The sequence below is a fragment of the Octodon degus genome, unplaced genomic scaffold (assembly GCF_000260255.1).
Source record: "Octodon degus isolate 3935 unplaced genomic scaffold, OctDeg1.0 scaffold00004, whole genome shotgun sequence".
Classification (NCBI taxonomy): Eukaryota; Metazoa; Chordata; class Mammalia; order Rodentia; family Octodontidae; genus Octodon; species Octodon degus.
Genome location: NW_004524580.1, coordinates 23,766,130 through 23,785,337, shown reverse-complemented (window position 1 = coordinate 23,785,337; position 19,208 = coordinate 23,766,130). Strand labels below are relative to the sequence as shown.

The following is a 19,208-nucleotide window of genomic DNA, read 5'->3' as shown; positions in this document are numbered from 1 at the left end:
ACCTAAGAGTGGTGAGCTTGGCCACGCCACGCCCAGCAACCCTGCCAGCAGACTGTAGACCCGAGCAAGCAGCAGGGCCATTCAGCTGCACCTGACTAACTCAGCTGGAATAAACCTTTCCTCATACGTTGGTGTTTTATTGCAGTGGCAGAAAGCAGACTAACAGCTTCTGCCATCAATGTGTTGTACTCTGTTTTGCAATCTACTGGATAAAGGTTACAAATAAAATCAAGTTTTAAACAGATATGCTCTTGGGAACAGGGAATATTTTAATATCTTTTTAGCTAGTTAGAGAACCAATGAATAGCTTTATCAAAATTTGGCAAGTAAAGCCAAAAAGGTTAATTTTACCTTTTTTGCCACTGGGTCGGGATTGAACCCAGGGCTGTTTGCATGCTATGCACACATTTTCCCACTGAGCTACCCTTCCAGGCCTGGTATAGCTCCCTTTTACATAGAATATGAAGTCTTATTAATGAGTATTTTATACTTCACATGTGTACAAGAGAATGAGGTGAAACTGTAACTACTGTCTTTAGGATTAAAAACTGACCACTCAATATAATTTTTTTTCTTTTACAGCTATGTCTTTGTAAAGCAACTATCCTAATTTATATTTAGACTTTCTGCGCCATTTGGTGTAAAATTAGTAAAAGGGCTCACGTGATAGCTCAGTGGACTAAGCACCTGCTTTGGCAAGCGACCAGAGTTCAATCCCCGGTGGGTCCTGCAGCTGCTCCCTTTCTGCCCCCCAGCCAGCAATTGAGTCTGGGCATAGTGGTGCACACCTGTAATCCCAGCACTGGGGAGGCCATAAACAGGAGAGTCACTAGGACTCTGAGCTGCGTACTGAGACCCTGTACCAAATACATAAAAACCCAAGCAAAACAAACAAACAAACAAACAAAACTAGTAAATACATGGAAATACCTATTTTTCACTAATGAGGATTATTCAAGGTTGCTGACAGTTTCAGCAGAATTGCCTGTGTCATGGGTAACACACAGCTGATGAAGCAACTGTTAAAACTTTTTTCCTTAGTTTAAGTAAAACAGAACCACAGATGGTTGAGTATTAGCCCTGGACTCAGAATGTAATTCTAAAGTATCCAAGAATGTTCCTGCTGCCAAAAGAAACACCAAACCCCAGACACAGGGTGTGGGAGCCCCTCCTCACGGAAACCCTTGTGGTCTGGGTTCCTTCGAACTCCAGCTGACAGAAAACACACATCACAGCCCCGAAAGAATTCTGCTGAAGGAAAAGGCGCCAAGAGCTTTCAGTGGTGCTTCTATGGTTTAGTGGCCAAAACATTTTTTGCAAGAAAAATAAACAAAAAGAGACAAGAAACTGCCACAATTTCATTGAGTGAGCACATCAAGACAATTTCTCCGTTAGGTTTTATGCTCAGGACACTTCGTGTTCCCCCAGTCCCCATAAAGACCTCAGATCCCACACTAAGGGCGTATGAAGTCTGATACATTCACTGTATGCAAAACTTTTTTTTTTTGGTGGTACTCAGGACCTTGCGCTTGCTAGGCAAGCACTTATTCCGCTGAGCTATCTCCCTAGCCCAACAGTTTTTTTTTTTTAAATTTGTTTTCTTTATTTATTTTTAATATTTTATTTATTTGTGTGTGTGTGTGTGTGTGTGTGTGTGTGTGTGTGGCCAGCTCAGCCCACCAGGGGGCGGGGCTGGCTGGCATGTGGTGCTGGGGATTGAACCGCAGTCCCTGTGCTTTAGCTTAGCTTAGCTTGTTCTAAGTAGGTGCTTTAGACCACTGAGCCATCTCACCAGCCCCACCAACACTTGTTTTTGGTACAAGCTGTGGTGCATTTTACACAGGTGTCCAAAATTACTGCTGCTCTGCATTTTAAAATACACTTCAGAAAAGGAGGTGAAAGGCGCGATGTTTTTGCCATGAGCTTCATAAACACAACAGAAAAACTGTTAGCTTTCAGGTATAGAGCCAGTGAGGAACAGGCTGATGGGTACACAATTAGGCAACTCATTCCAACAATAAACCTAACTCAGCACTCACCTTCCAGGGTCTGCCTAGACAAGGGTAAAACGAAACAAAAATGAAGGCGTCCTGGCCAAAGAGATTCATCCTATGCCTCTTGGTTTTACCAGACCTTCACCATTATCAAGAGCTATTACCTGGTTCCTCAAATGCAAAGTGAAAATGTTATGGAGCTCTTAAACCAGGGGGGAAGTGAAACTCAGTACCATTGTGGGGAAGCAAGCTAAAAGACTGGAATGCTAATGGACAAGCGTGGTGCAGAGGTGGCCTCACACCATCCTTCTGGCCCTCAGCTGCAAGAGTAGCCAAGTCCCAAGTAGGGTCCTGGTGAACTCTGCCTCCAGTGTGACAGATGGTGCCTGTACGTACCATCATGTCACGTTTTTGGGAAGGTGAAGTATTTTGTACCAACTTTATGTGAGAGTGTAGTGACCATGTTTTATCACTATGATTTCTTATCTTTTTTTTTTTTGGTACTGGGACCTAACTCATCATTATGATGTTTTAAACTGTTTTCTTTGCAGATAAGAAATGGTGCCTGATTTTTAAACAACAAACAAACAAACAAACAAACAAACAAAATGGGCTGGGGATGTAGTCAGTGATGCAGCGCCTGCCTGGCAAGTGTTGAGGTCCTGAGTTCAATTCCTAGTACCCACCCCTGAAATTGTTATCTTGCTAGACAGGAGGACTGCTGTGAGTTGAAGACCTGCCTGGGCTCCATAGTGAGTTCAAGGCCAGCCTGGGCTACACAGCAAGACCCTATCTCAAAAACACCAGAAAGAGGAAATCAAAACCAAACTAAAAAACCCCATATCTTTTATATACCTAAGGAACTTCAAACTAAGAATAGGTATTGAGAATTATTCTTTCATTTGTTAAATGAGATAATTACGTTGGAATTATCACTTGAAAAAAAGAGTGCTCTATCTGTTCGAGATGTGTGCTGATGCATTTACAGTTGAAATTAACTACTAGTGTATCTGGAATTAACCTTAAAATACTCTAATTCCAAGGAGAATGGTAAGGGTAGCTACATATGTATATTTAGTAGTACTGGGGATTAAACCCAAAGTCTTTCCACTGTGCTACATTTTTATTGTACTGCCCTTTTTATTGATTTATTTTGGGGGACAACTCTTGCTAAATCTTTCAGTTGCCCAGGATATGCCTGAATTTACAATCCTCCTGTCTCAGCCTCCCAAAATGTTCAGATTATAGGCATGTACCACTATAACTTTTTTTATATATCATTTTAAAGTTTATAATAAATGTCTTTCAAAAATTATATGCCATTCTGGTTTAAAATGTTAAAAAATATTTTTATAGGAAAAAACTAAAAATTGAGAAAATTTTATTTATTTTAATCTGGGAAAATATTAATTTAGATTTTAAAACACTTAAGTCTTACGAAGTTCCATATGTCAGTGGTACTTTTCATATCTACTGAAGGGAAATGTGACACCAAGCTGATGTTGGTAAATTAACACCTTGACATGAATCTATGAGCTAGTGACACAGACATGGGCTAGTGCAACACCAACATGTGATGCTCTGTGTCATATCAAACATCCTCGGGCTCTGGAGGGTGTGCAGGCGCCATGTCCGGCCACGAAGGTGGCAAGAAGCAGCCCAAGAAACAGGCCAAGGAGATGGACGAGGAAGATAGAGCATTCAAAGACAAGCAAAAGGAAGAGCAGAAGAAACTTGATGAGCTAAAAACCAAGGCTGCGGGAAAGGGCCCCCTGGCCACAGGTGGAGTTAAGAAATCTGGCAAAAAATACACTGTTCCTTGTGTGTACACTGTGGTGACCCGGGATTCCATTCCTATTCAAATATCTGGATGCCCTGCCACAACAGCTCTCTCTCTCTCTCTCTCTTTTTTTTTTGGCAGAACCAGGGACTGAACTCAGGCCTTTGCGCTTGCCAGGGAAGCGCTTATTCCACTGAGCTATCTCCCTGGCCTCCATAACATCTCTTGACACCTATAACTACAATGAAGTGTGTTCTTGGAGTCTGTTGTACATGTAAGAATAAAATTTTATAAAAAAAGAAAAAAACAAAAAAAACAAAAAAACAAAAACAAAACTTCCTTATCCTTTGGAGAAAATACAGGGACTTCCCAGACAGTAACCCCAGGACTTTCAGCACCCAGGCCAGGGCAATAAACGTCAAAGCAGCCTCTGGCAATATGATTTTGTTACTAGACTTAGTGGAAGTAAAACAAATATCTCATTACTTGGGAACTTTATATTTGCCTCCCACAAACTGAGGTAAAGTTTATAGAATAAGAAATTCTTAACTGGGTGTAGTGGTGCACACCTGTACTCACAGCACTGGGGAAGCTGAGGCAGGAGGATCACCACACGTTCCAGGCCAGTCTGAATGACATAGCAAAACCCCATCTCAAAAAACCCTAAACCAACACCCCTCTCAAGAAAAATTTAAGAAATTTTCAATTACATAATTTTTTTGGAGGAGGAGCCATGTTTTAAAAGCACCATTAAACAAGGAAATTCATCACCATCACCAGCATGATAACAAAACAGAAAAAACCTACCAAAGACCTCTGACACCCACCCTGCCAGACTCCCAGCAGTGTCGGGAAACAGCTTTCACTGTGAAGGTGGGTGTGGAGCCTGGTGACTGGGGAGCGTCCCAGCAGAGGTGGCGGCGCTACTCCACACCCTCCCTGCACAGAAGCCCAGGAGACTGCAGCTGAGGTGGCCTGCACCAGGGTGGGGAAGCCTCCTACAGAGCACAGAGAACCACACCCGAAGAGCCTAAGAGCCACAAAGACCAGTTCCGGGGCTGTTTTCATTCTTGTTATTTTAGGAGAATAATGGATTCAAAAAAGTAAGAAAGAAAAAAGGAAAGTCAAGTTATTTTTTCATAGTTTGCAACGCAAAAACTCAACAAGCTTTCTAAAAGTGAAGTGAGCTACTTTCAGAAAACTACAGCAGAACTGGTGTGAGGTGGTACATACATGTAATCCAAGTTATTAGGGAGGCTGAGGCAGGAGAATCTTGAATTTGAGCCCATGCAGGGAAATATTTTGTCTCAAAATAAAAAATAAAAAGGGCTGGGGATATAGTCCATCGAGAGGTTCTGGATTCAATCCCCAGTATCACAAAACAAAACAAATTACACCAGACAGGCTGGGTCCTATCTCAGCAGGGAAGTGCTTGCTTAGCATGTACCAGATCCTGGAGTTTCATCTCTCACATTGCCAAAAACAAAACAAAAAAAACAAAAAAGAGAAGCACCAGAGTTTGTGCACTTAAGTTTTAATTGGCTAACAGCACTAAGCCAACTGCAGCATTTGGTTGTATTTCAACAATTATTATGATAATCGATATGAACTTTTACATAGGCGCAGACAAGTTATTATAGTATTAAAATATGAGAAAAAATCATTTGTGGTATAACTTTATGTTCACTTTAGTAAAAATGTAAATTTTAAAATTTGTAAGAATTCAAGCTGAGCTATACTACTAGAAGATTATTTCTACAGGAACTTCATGTTCATTTAACTGAGCTTCAGTTTTCATAAGTTTTTCTTATTAAAATATTTTTGGTCCAGGAATATAGTTCAGTAGCACAGTACCTGCCTGGCAAGTGAGAGGTCCTGAGTTTGATTCCCAGTATCTCCCCCCAATTTTTTGTTTGGGTTATCAACATAAGAAACATGTATCCATAGATACTAAGAAAGTTAGGTATCTAAATAAACCCAATTTCTTCCATAAATGGGTTCTTACCAAGTACGCTTCTCTTTTGCTGTTAGACACTTTTAATGGCAATATAGCCAGCCCTTTGTATGTTTGTTTGTTTTTTGAGACACAGTCTCACTATGTAGCTTACACTGGCCTCGCACTTGTAGATATCCTCTTATCCCAGTATCTCGAAAACCCTCTGTATCTATGGGTTTCACATCTGTGGATTGAACCAACCGTGCATAAAACAGGTGTAGTGAGTGGCACAGGCCTGTAATCATATCACTTAGGAGGCTGAGGCAACAAGTCTGCCCTAAGCCTGAGGCCAATCTGGGCTACATAGTGAGTTCAAAGCCATCCCACAGTACAGAGCCAGACTGTGTCTCAAAAATAAAACAAAGCAAAACAAAATCAACCAACCATGGATAGAAAATATTTAGAAGTCCCTGCATCTGTACTGAGTAGGTATAGACATCTTTTGGCTATCACCACCCGAACGATTTGATTTGCATAGCATGCCAGTGGACCAGGTGTTACACATAATGCAGGGCTGGACACACACAAGAAGATGTGTGCAGGTCCCATGGAACATGTCATGCAAGGGACCAGGGCAGCTGCAGAATTCAGTGTCTGGGAGGGGCAGGGCAGTTATCCCAGAACTGGTTCCTGTCAAGTACTTTTATCCCACTGAAAACCAGCCAGTGGCTCTATCTTGCAGCTAAGATAACAGTTACGGAGTTGCAGTGCTTCTCTGTTTTTCTGCCTCTGTACTTCCCGTGTCCCCGCCTGAACCCTCCCAGCTTCCAGCACTCTAATCTTGATGCCCTTGGACCCTCTCCTTCCCTTCCCAGAAGGGCTGACCTCAGAGCCACAGTCTCTGAGAAGCAAGTACAGTATCGCAATGGCTACTTCTGACCTGGCTTCTCATAAACTCTCACTCTGTCTTGCAAGGACTAGTGGCTGCGTGCTGAGAGCATCCAGTGGACAGAGCACAGGACCAGAAGAGGGGCAGCTGCTGCTCACTCAATGAGCACTAACCAGTATTTACTGAGCACCTACTACGTGTCAGACAGTACAGTGACTTGTGATTTTCTTCCTTTAACTTCTCTCTGAAAAGAAAAAGTTAATTTATCTTACCTATGAGAAGAAACTAATTTCAATGGCTCTACCAACTATGTATTTTTTAAAGCTAGTATGCTGGTACACACCTGTAACCCCAGCACTCTGGGAAGCAGAAGTAGAAAGATCTCAAGTTCAACCAAGCCTGGGCAAATTAATAACTTAGCAAGAGCTTGTCTCAAAATAGAAAATAAAAAGGGTTTATTATATGGCTTAGTGTGAAGGCCCTGGATTCAATCCAAGTACTGCAAGGGAAAAAATTTAAATATAAAAAGATATAAAATGAAAAATAGCTGTTTATTTCCTTTTTTTTTCTTTTTAAAAATGTATTTAGTAAAAGTTCTACAGGGTCTTACTACGGAGATTGGACTTGTAGTGAACCTCCTGTTTTTCAGCCTCCCAAGCACTGGGATTACAGGTGTGGGCCACCGAACCCAGTCTCAATGGCCATCTCATCATGCCCTGGGGGTGGGGCTAGCATGGCTTACCGTGCTGGGATCAAACATGGTCCCTGTGTTCTGCCTAAGCAGGTGCTTTAATCCAATGAGCTATCTGGCCAGCCCAAGCCCTGATTATTTAATACTTAACTCTTACCTTGTCTCAAAAGGTAACAAACAAGTTGGGTGGGGTTAAACCCAGCACTCTGGGAGGCTGAGGCTGGAGGATCACAAGTTCAAGCACAGCCTGAGCAACACAACAAAACCTTGTCATAAATCATTTTTCGAGACAGGATCTCACCATATAATTTAGGCTGATTTTGAGCTTACCATGTAGCCGAAGGTGGCCTCCAAGTTGCAGCAATCATCCCACCTCAGCCTCCTAATTGAACTAATTTTAAAAAGGGCTGGGGCTATAGCTCAGTGTAAAAGCTCTGGGTTCAACCCCCACCCCCAAGTAACATTCTTTTAGCTTAAGAAATTTTCTCTCCAAAATTTAGTATGCATTTAGTATAGAAGAATAACCTTCAATATTGTTTTATACAAGTAGAAATATACTTTCTACTTTTCACCTAGCTTTTCATTTAATGCATCTTAGAGGTCTTCCCATATCAGGAAATTTAAAAAAGGAAATATATTCTGCTTTATTCCAGTTTAATGTTCACATAACACTTTAATCATACGACTTTGTTGTCAGGGTTTACAAGGGAATAGATTTAATACAGGACACATAATTTATAGGATTATTTTATAATATTCACCTAAAAAGTCAAATACAGAAGAGTGCAGGAGATCTGTCCATCTACTAGAGACCCAAAGAATCCAGCTGAGGGCCTGGATCGGGCGGCAATGTCCTGCATGAGTCCAGCTGAAGACCTACAGCCTACATAGCAAAGTCTTCTACAAGTCCAACTGGAAGCCTAGAGCCCATAACAATGTCCCATGTAAGTTTGCATCAAGGATCTGCACTGGGAAAGTCCAAAAGGTCAGTGGTGGAAGCTAGAAAGTCTGTACTAGGAGGCTGAGGCATCTGCACTGGAACCAAAGAGCAATGTTCAAAGTAAGGACCAGAGCTCCCCTAGAGAGACCTGCAGGCCTCCTCAGCAACAGTGAGGGCTGAGGTCCTTCTATGATGAGAACAGCTGAGTGCGTATCAGGAAAACCAGCTTGACAAGCTTTTCCAGGAGAAATCAACAGCACGCCATCTTCCCTTCTAGCTCTCCTTTTATACTGTTGGCAACAATCCTCAGATGGGCTTTCCACACCCAGAACCAGGCTGACCCAGTTCACCTAGGTGTTACAAATTGACCATTAGTTACTCCATCACAAACTGTGTCATAACTTACTTATCCAGCCCCCCCCCTACTATTAGCTTAATTGGAATAGAGGAGGTATGCAGAAGTGGAAAATTTTAATGAATGTTTAGGTATTACAAGTGTTCCTGTTATGGTTTCTATCTAGGTGTCCCCCTAAAGCCTCATGTGGTCATAGGTGGGGCTTTTCAGAGGTGGCTGGGTCTAGGGTATAACATGCTGTGACTAAGTGTGTGATGCTGGGTTCAAGGGTGTGTGATTACTAAATCCATTGATTGGTTGGGCTTAGTTCTGGGTGTGGTTTGCACCGCCCAAAGACTGGATAGTTTGGAAGGGATAAAGGGGAAAGAGGCTGCTGATGCTTTCTTGCTATGTCACTGATTTCCTGCCTTTCTGCCTTCTGCTTTCTGCCTGCCAGGAACTGTTTCTCCTTTGCAATGACTGCCAGGTCACCTAGCCTTGGAGCCAGCCAACTATGAACTAAAACCTCTACAAACTGAAAGCCAAAATAAACCTTTCCTCCTTTAACTTTGGGTATTTTGTCTCAACAACGAGAAAAGTTACTAGGACAGTTATTGATTGAAAGTAGTTGGCAAGAGAGGGACCAAGATGACTCTTGAAGTTTCTGCTTCATATTTCATTAAATGTACCAACTAGGTGGTACATTTAATGAAATATAAAACTGGCAAAACAGCAAATCTGAAGAGGGGAACACTGAGTTAGAAGTCCCTGTGAGTCGTCAAATGTGCATGACTGAACCACAGCTATCTGGCATTCAGAGGGCCTGCTGAAGGTTCAGATTCAAGTTTTTAGCATGTTAATATGGAGGGAAACCATATGGTAAACAGGGACAGGAACATAGGGAGCATGTAAGACCAACTAGAGGAAAGATAAAAGGGCTTAAAGGGATCACCATGTTAGAGAAGAAAGCCAAAGTTGGGAACAGTAATAATCACACAAAAGCTTCTAACCTTTGTTAGCTGCTTATGTGTTGGGCAGTGAATTAAACCTGCTGTGCAATACTTCATTTAATTCTAAAGCAACCTTTGGAAGAGGTGTTCTTATAGCCCACTTTACCGCTAAGTGAACTGAGTCACTGGAAGACTGCAACTGTTCACAGCCTACAACAGAGCAGCAACCCAGCGTACTCTGAACCACAACATAAAGCAGTCTCTGGGAAAGAGATCCACAACTGACCAATTCTGTTCTCTTGAGTTGCTCATATGTATCATGCTATGTTCTGTAAGATCCAACATAACTCATATTTTATTGAATTAACTCATATTTTTGTCTCTAAGATGTCTGCATGTCACATTGTTCTCTTTAAGGTGGCTTTAAAGGCTTTAAGGTTCGTAAAACTTGCAGCCTCTTGAATCTGGGAAGACAAACAGTTCTTGGCCTATTGCTTTATTTTGTTTGGTTCGTGAATATGTTTTGGAGAGGAGCAACTCTTCCAAGACCACACAAAATTAGTGGCTGTGATTTACAACAGCTTCTGCTTATTCATTCTCTATACTTTTTTTTTTTTTCATTCTCTATACTTAATGGGCTATGGTTAGCATAAACTAGTGAATGGGAATACTTCAGGCAGAAACTAGAGAGAAACTTTCAGGTATAAATCCAATGGAAAATAATAATCAAAAGACAGTAACCTATTGTCTTGGTTACTTTTTGTTGCTGGGACAAAACACCTAACACTCAAAATTAAAGAAAGAAAGGTTTATTTAGCTCAGTTAGTGGAGGTTTCAGTTCACACTTGGCTGGCTCTGAGGCAGAGTAGCACATGGCAGAGGGCAGCAGTTTATGGCAACAAAAAACAGAAAAGAGCAAAGAGAAGAGTAGTGGCAACAATGGCAACAGAGAGCAAGCCTATCTCCCTTATGTTGCATTCAGGCTATCCGCCCCAGGCCAGGTGTAGCACTCACACCCATAATCCCAGCAGCACTCACAGCATAACATTAATCACAAAGCCTAGAAGTCTGCTCCATAACTGCATGAGGCTTTGGGGGGACGACTAGGCACAAATCATAACACTAATTAGAAACTGTCTTCAAGGGAAATATAGACATAGAGGCACTGGTCTGAAGATTGTGCAAGGGCCGGCCAAATAGCTCAGTGGATTAAAGTGCCTGTAAGCAGGCGCAGGGGCCAGGGTTTGATCCCCAGGCCTGCTGTGTTGAGACGGCAATTGAGACTGGGGCAATTGAGGCTGGGTGTGGTGGTGTATGCCTGTAATCCCAGCTCTTGGGAGGCTGTAAACAGGCAGATCACTATGAGTCCGATCTAGTAGTGAGACCCTGAACACCCTGTAGACCCTCCCCCACCCCCAAAAAATAAAAATTAAAAAAAAAATTTAAAAAAAGAAGATTGTGCAAAGGAAAGTAAAAGAACAAATACTGCAACCACAAATTAAAGGTATTTGGAAAAAAACAAAACAAAAACAACCAGGGGCTGGCCAGATAGCTCAGCGGACTAAAGGGGGGTTCAGTCCTCAGCATGATTGCTAGCACTGCCACTGGGCATAGTGAGATGTGACTGAGACTGGGTACGATAGTGTGAGACTTTAATCCTAGCACTTGGAAGGCTAAAAACAGGAGGATCACTACAAGTCTGATCTGTGTAGTGAGACCCTGTACTAAATACAAAAAAAGAAAAAACAAAACTGATCATGAACAGCTTTTTTTCTTGTCCTTATTCCCTAAACAACATAGCATAGCAACCATTCACATTGTCTGTTTTGGAAGTGACCCTGAGAAGCTGTGAAGCATTCAAGAGGGGCACTGGGTTCAACGTAAATACCAGGCAGTCTGTGTAAGAGGCTGGAACAGCTTTAAGTCCTGGTACCCTTTTGAGTCCTGAAGCCACTCCTTCACACACTGAGGGCCACATCTGGTCATCCAGGGCTTTGTTTCTCAAGCTAGGGTGGCCACAAGTGGTCAATGTCTAGAAATGGCTCTGGATCTTCTCTGACTGCCCTTGCCGGAGGTTACAGCAGGATTTAGCTCACGTATGGCTGACACAGGAGGATGACTGATGCGGGTTGTCTTCTATGTGGCTGATTTCTTCTCTACTCATTTTTCCACAGACACTGATGTGAAATAGTCATTTAGTCCTGGTTGTGCCAGGTGTTAAGCTGTCTTTTTATGTACTATCTTGTCACATGTGCAACAGGAACTTTATGGTCAACAGCTCCTTTTAGATAGAGAAAACTAAGGCACTGAGAAGTCAGGTAACTTGCCCAGGGTCACAAGGCCAGTAAGGACAGAATAAGGATTTAATTATAGGCAGCCGGACAGGGCAGTGCTCTTAATTACCCCACTGCAGTGCAGCCCACTCTGAGTAAGCAAGTTTATTAACCTGGGCTAACAGTAAATAAAGTGTAGACCTTATTTTTTTAAAACTAAACCTGGACTTTTAAAACTATCTATTGGATTAAATTGTATAGTTCTAAATAAGTCAGCATTATTCTTGTGACACTACATTCACAATTATTTTCACCTCAGATGCATTATAATTCATATGTAAGAGTTTAGTAAGTACATTTGCCTCCAGGTACAAAAGGTTAGACACTGACTCCAAAGTTTTCAGGGGAGAAACAATCTTATAAATTTGTATGAATTAATCTTACCTATTCTTCTAAATTACTTAAAAAACTGGCTCAAGGGGGCCTTTAAGCAACTTTTAATTGAAAATGGATAGACAATTCAGTCAACACTGGATGCACTGAACTTCTTTAATTCATAGTACATTCATATATATCAATAAGAAAAATATTTTTTAAGAAAAATACTTTTAGATTACAAATGAACAATGGATATTAAGATAGTCCAAAGTAAAAAAAATACAACTGGCTTAATATACCAATAAAAACACAGGCCGGGGAGACGGCTCAGTGGAATAAGCACTTCCCTGGCAAGCTCAAGGACCTGAGTTCAATCCCTGGTTCTGCAAAAAAAAAAAAAAAAAAAACCACCAACACATTACACTTAATCCTCGATTGACAAAATGTAAATTATAACAAAGATACAATTCTGTCTATTAGTTGATAGTAGTTAAGAAGTCTAATCTACATAACATTGGCCAGGGAGTGGGAAACATATTTCATGGATCACCAGTGGGAGCACAGGTACAAAAATAGAAATGTATACACTCACTGACCCAGCAATTCTATAGGTATTTGCCTATTGATGTCACTGTAAAAACATAACAGATTATACCTAAAAACCAGCCAATACTATAACCATTAACAAATCTCATTTGTGTTTTTTGGGGGAAAAAAAAAAAAAAGCAAACACAAAGCCAGGTGAGATGGTGTGTGCTTATGAGTCTCAGCACCAGGGAGGATCCAGAATTCCTTGAGTCCAGAAGTCTGAAGCTAGCCTGGATAGTACAACAAGACTCCATCTCAAAAACATAGGTGAAAAAAAATTATACAATTTGGTTGTCCCACATGAATATATATATATAGTCTTATGAATAGAGTTGCACTGAAAAACTAGCTGGAAGAAAACACCAAAGTGCAAAGTGACTACAGTAGTTACTACTGGAGAGAAAAGGACTCAGGGAACAAAGGGGACAAAACCAGGTGTAGTGGTGCACACCTGTAATCCCAGTATTTGGGAGGCTGAGGCAGGATTGCCAAAAGCACAAGACCAGCCTAGGGTACCTAGTGAGTTTAAGGCCAGCTTGAATTATCTTATCTCTGTCTCTCTCTGTCTCTGTCTGTCTGTCTGTCTGTCTCTCTCTCTCTCTCTCACACACACACACACACACACACACACACACGATGAAAGAGAGACCTGGTGTATTCCCTGTTTGATTTGTTTATTTATTTATTTATTTTTTTGCAGAACCGGGATTGAACTCAGATCCTTGCGTTTGCCGGTCAAGTGCTTATCCTACTGAGCCATCTCCCCGGCCCCTCTTTATTTATTTATAAGTGTGTGTGTGTGGCCAGCTCAGCCCACCAGGGGGCGGGGCTGGCTGGCATGTGGTGCTGGGGGATTGAACCGTGGTCCCTGTGCTTTGCTAATCTTGTTCTAAGTAGGTGCTTTAGACCACTGAGCCATCTCACCAGCCCCATCCCTATTTGATTTGAAGTTTTTACAATAAGAACATATTCATGTGTGATTTGTGTGGAAAAGGTGCCCAGCCTAAGGCCTGCTTAAAAAGAATGTACAAATTGTTACTTTAGCCAATGAATAGAAGCATCGTATGATGCTTTCTATAGCAAGACTACTGACCTACCTCAATTATTACAGATTTCTTTATTGGAAGTGCAAGTATATATCACAAACACACTGTTAGGGCTGGCAAAATGCTAACTTTGTCAGCTGTGATTGAGCTCTGCCGTCTACAGTCAACACAAAGGCAACAGGGAGACAGCACACTAGCTCCTACCAGGAGGGGCAGAAGTCAGCACGATTCCAAGTCTCCAAGTCTCCGACTGCAGACTCCTCCCCCTGCTCAGCGCTTACAGGCTCAAGGACCAGAACTCTGACCAGGATCTCAGGTACAGAATTCACCAAATTACTACTGGGAACTTTTCTTTTAAAATGTGTATCAAGAATATGGAGAAATAAGTGTTTGCCTGGCAAGTGCTAGAGCCTGAGTTCAATCCCCGGTTCTGAAAAAAAAAAAAAAAAAAAAAAAAAGAATATGGAGAAATATATATAGTGCAATATACACTACATATTCATTGAAGTTTCTACCATGCCAACAGAATCTCTAAAAGAACTTGGATTCAAAATAAGACCTCAAAGAAAAGACTTATAATTAAAGGGGCCTGATGGGAGAGTATTTGCCCAGAAATCATTATATATTAGTTATTTTAAAACATTTAAGAAATCTTTTATTTTTGAATAGGTTAAAACCATAGGTGTAAATGTGATTCTCACACATGCAAAATAGAAAATGCCATGCAAAAGGATAAATTCTTGTTACTTACTAAGTTTTTTTATTTCTACTCAATCTAGCTTCATAATACTAAAACACAATGGTGAAGACTGTCCCTAGCAATTTACATGAAGCAGAAATTTTCTCATTTTGTAATGAAGAAGGTATTTATTATTAATTATACTGCCCGCCAATATACTGAATTACTACAGAAATCAGTATGTATTCACTTTTCTTTAGTTAGGTTTATCATGAGAAAGCACAATTTGAAATTAACTACTGCTTTTACCATCCTTAAACTTTGGAAAATATCATAGGACAGTAACTTAGAAAATAAAGACAAAACTTCTAAACACCAAAAGTCCCCCAATGCAAGCATTCATTGTTCCTCAACACCAGCAAAGCAAATCTTATCACGGAACTCAAAAGTATTAATTGGTGCACTAAATCACTCACAGAGAACATGGCTCTAACTTCTCCAGCTTCCTACATGAAAGATCTACTACCTGCTGTCCACACTCTCTTCCTGATCCACACACTTCTTTCTTCCTATAATGATTCTCACTTGTTTCGTTTTTATTTTTTTCTGGAACCGGGGATTGAACTCAGGCTCTTGCCCTGCCAGGGAAGCACTTATTCCACTGAGCTATCTCCCTGGCCCCTCCCACTTGTTTCTCCAGAACCACAGGACAAAATGGCCACTGAACTGAGGGTGGGCCTCTGCCATTACTAAGCATTTTCCCAGCAGAAGCAGTTCTTTGAAAAAAAAAACCTCTCAACATTATTTCTTTTTTTTTTTTTTTTTCTTTTTTTTTTTTTTTTTTTTGCGGAACCGGGGATTGAACTCAGGTCCTTGTGCTTGCCAGGGAAGCGCTTATTCCACTGAGCCATCTCCCCGGCCGCTCAACATTCTTTCTTGAATGCTACTATTACTTAGCAACTGCAGAAGGAGGCTTATAGGTAGAATGAGATTTAAAAAATGCTTCCCAAGGATGTCAGTTAATGAAAGTGTCCATTAAAGTTTCCCTAATAAACTAGTAGAGTGGGGCTGGTGAGATGGCTCAGTGGTCTAAAGCACCTACTTGGAACAAGCTTGGCAAAGCACAGGGACCGCGGTTTAATCTCCCAGCACCACATGCCAGCCAGCCCCGCCCCCTGGTGGGCTGAGCTGGCCACACACACACACACACACACACACACACATAAATAAATAAATAAAATTAAAAAAAAAATAAAAAAATAAACTAGTAGAGTAAGTATGGCATATGTTCAGAAATTTTTCTGATTATCTTATCTGAGTGCTATAAATGGCAAAAATTAGGGTCTTTGTATGCAATGATAAGTATGTGCTTTAAGTACAATGTGACTAAGTCCAAAAGCAAAATAAAAATCAAATGTCCTCACAAAAGAAAGAGATGTAAAAGGAAGTTGATCTGGGTGGCCTAGAGACTCAACTAGAACAAAACAGAAGCAAAGAAAAAACAAAACAAAACAAAACAAAAACAAAAACAGAAGCAAAGAACCATCTTTAAGAAGAAAGCAGATAGCAAGGGTGGATGGAGCTCTCCCTGATTCTGACACTGTGAACCCTGAGAACCAAAAGAGCAGAGACCAAGCTTGTGATTCTGCGAAGAGATAAAAGACAGAACTGGTAATGGAATTAAAATCAAGACAGGCAACATATATATACTGAAGTAGAGGACCTATTTTCAAAAAGTCTTAAAAGATATGAAATTAAATGTGGATTAATGAGCAAAATTTCCATCATAAAATAGATGGTTATAACATGCTTGTTATATAAACTATAAAGTAGATTTAAAGCTAAAGAACATCCTTAAATGTATTATTTCAAATAAAGACTAGTTCTAGAGGACGGCTTGATCTGGTGATCTGCTGCAGGCAGATCAGAAGTCTCAGTGGATCCACAAGCAACTGTAGAGCAATCCAGAGGTCATGACCCACCTCCCTTGTGTGTTTGGGGAGCACACTGAGCTCTAGGCCTTTTCTGCACCTAGGAACTTGGGGAACATCTGGGATAGAACTAGGGGAAAGGAAAATAGAGTCACCGTTTCCAGCCCAAAAATAGGTTGGAAATGGGTAGATTGGCTTCCTCTATTTCCTAATTAATGAAGCCTCCAAAGGCCTACTTTCATTTACGAACCCACCAGACAGTTTCAGACCCCTGAGAAAAGATGTAAGAACAATTTCATACTAATTTACACAATTTCACACTTACAACTGGGAAACAAGCTCAAGAGAAATTAAGTGGTTCACTCAGACTCATTACTGATTAAAGTGTCACTCTCTTGACTCAGACTAGTTTGCCTTTTATAACGCATTTTAAAAATGGAAAATTTTAATATAATTGCATAAAGTACCCAGGTGACCCTAAGAAATAATGTAAGTACTGTATGTACCACTCCTTGAGGCAAAGACACTTGCATTTTAAAAAGGCAACAATGGGCCAGGGATTTAGCTCAGTGGCACAGCGCCTGCCTGGCAAGCTCAAGGTCCTGAGTTTGATTCGAAGTACAGGGAAAAAAAAGCAATCACTTAAGATTGCTTCCATGAAACCGCTGGGGAAGTAGCTCAGTGGCTGACTACTTGCCTTGAGGTCCCAGTGTCTGTCTCTAGCATCTCTCTCTCTCTCTCTCTTTCTCTCTCTCTCTCTCTCTCTCTCTCTCTCTCTCTCTCTCTCTCACACACACACACACCCCAAAAGAAACAAAGATGAAGGCTCTCCTGTATGCCTGTAACCCCAGCATTCTAGAAGGCAGGAGGATTGCAAGTTTGAGCACAAGCTGGACTTAAGTCTCAAAAACAACAAAAGTGCTAAGGATATAGCTCAGTGCAAAGGCCTTGGGTTCAGTGATCAATACAGGGGTGAGGGTGGGGTATTGGGGGGAAACAAAAACATAAGACACAGACCTACTTACTACTCTTCTCAAATGTTTAGATTTTCTTTTTTTTTTTTTTTCTAAGATAGGGCCTTGCTGCATAGTCCATGCTGGCCTTGAATTTGTGGCAGTCTTCCTGCCTCGGCTTCCTGAGTGCTGGAACTACATGCAGGCATCATGCCCAACTTGGAACTACACTATTTCAAATAATACAATTTTAGAGCTTCATGTTACACACTAAACCTGAAGATATGTTTTAAGGAGAAATAAGATGACATAATAAGGGCTGGGGAGACAGCTCAGCAGTCTAAGCACCTGCCTGGCAAGCACAAGGACCCAGGTTTGATCCCTGTTAACGCATGTCATGTACCAGGACGGCCAAGGAAACTGAGCAGGGTGGCCCACACCTGTAATCCCATTGCTGGGGCGGCTGCAATAGGAGGATCACTATGAGTCCAAGCTTAGTAGCGAGATCCTGTGCCAAATACTAAAAAAAATTTTTTTAATGACATAATAATATCTTAAGTTTCATACATATGTATCCCAGACAGTAAGCTCCCTTATCAAAGCAGCAGATGCTGACTGTGTGTACATTTACAGGCAAGGACAATTTCCTTCCATTAGTCAAATCAATAATTCAAGGAAAAGAATCTACAAACAACACTTAGGAAAATGCTTTAGTACTCTTCAGAGACATATAACAACTGAACAGACAAAAGAGAATCACGAGAGAGGGATTTTCTTTTTTTTTTTTTTTTTTGCGGAACCGGGGATTGAACTCAGGCCCTTGCGCTTGCCAGGGAAGCGCTTACTCCACTGAGCCATCTCCCCGCCCCCTCTTTTTTGGGGGGGGATTTTCTTTCTTTCTTTTTTTTCTTGAGGTTTTTGAGATAAGGTCTCGCTCTATAGCCCAGGCTGACCTCGAACTCACAGTGATCTTCCTGCCTGCACCTCTGAAGTGCTGGGATTACAGGCATGCACCACCATGCCTGGCAAGATACAGATTTTTTTAAAACATTATTTTAAATACACAAGGCTTCATTTCCTTTCATTTAATTGATTTTAATCTATTGGCCAAAAAAAGCACCAAAGCAGAACATATAACTAACAAAAGTTTATTAATTTAACAATTTAAGACAACCATGAGGGCTATAAGAGGAAGAGAACATCATAAAAGGGACAAAAATATTTTTTCAGTCAGGAAAAAGAAAAAGAGGCAGAATGAGTTCAAAGCACCACCAAAAAATCTTTGCCAGTAAAGAGGTCAACTGTAGAGAATACCAAAGATTGGGATTTGTTAAAATCTTCACTTTTTTTTTTTTTTGTGTGTGTGTGTGTGGTGATAACAGGGACTGAATTTGGGACCTTATACTTGCCAGGCAGGTACTTATGCTGCTGAGCTATAGCCCCTGCCCCCAAGGATTGGAATTTGAAGAGAACATAAAAGATGTCAAGAACAGTACTGTCCCTATGAGAAAGACAGGGTTTAGATGGACAACAAATAATTCAGGGGCCAGGAAGATAGCTCAGTAGAATAAGTGCTTGCCTGGCAAGCGCAGGGTTCTGAGTTCAATCCCCGGTACCTCAAAAACAAAAAAACAAAAAAACCCTCTTATTTCCAGATACTTGTTCCTATGGGAGTTGGTTGCAATATTTAAGAGAGAATGAATGTCTTCAAGTTTCTACAATTTATAATGAAAAGAATCTGTGAGTTGAGAGTAACATCAGAATTATATGTTTCTAAGGCAATTAGACAATTTTAACTCTCCAAACATCTTAATTAGTAATTACAGTAACAATAAAACAATAATCT

General features: G+C 41.0%; 1 protein-coding gene and 1 pseudogene across 1 annotated transcript in view; one reads left to right on the top strand and one right to left on the bottom strand.

Moving 5' to 3' along the window:
• Positions 1-19,208, bottom strand: part of Vezt (vezatin, adherens junctions transmembrane protein) — a 66,485-nt gene that overhangs the window by 39,113 nt on the left and 8,164 nt on the right.
• On the top strand, positions 3,623-6,649 carry LOC111817300 (annotated as a pseudogene).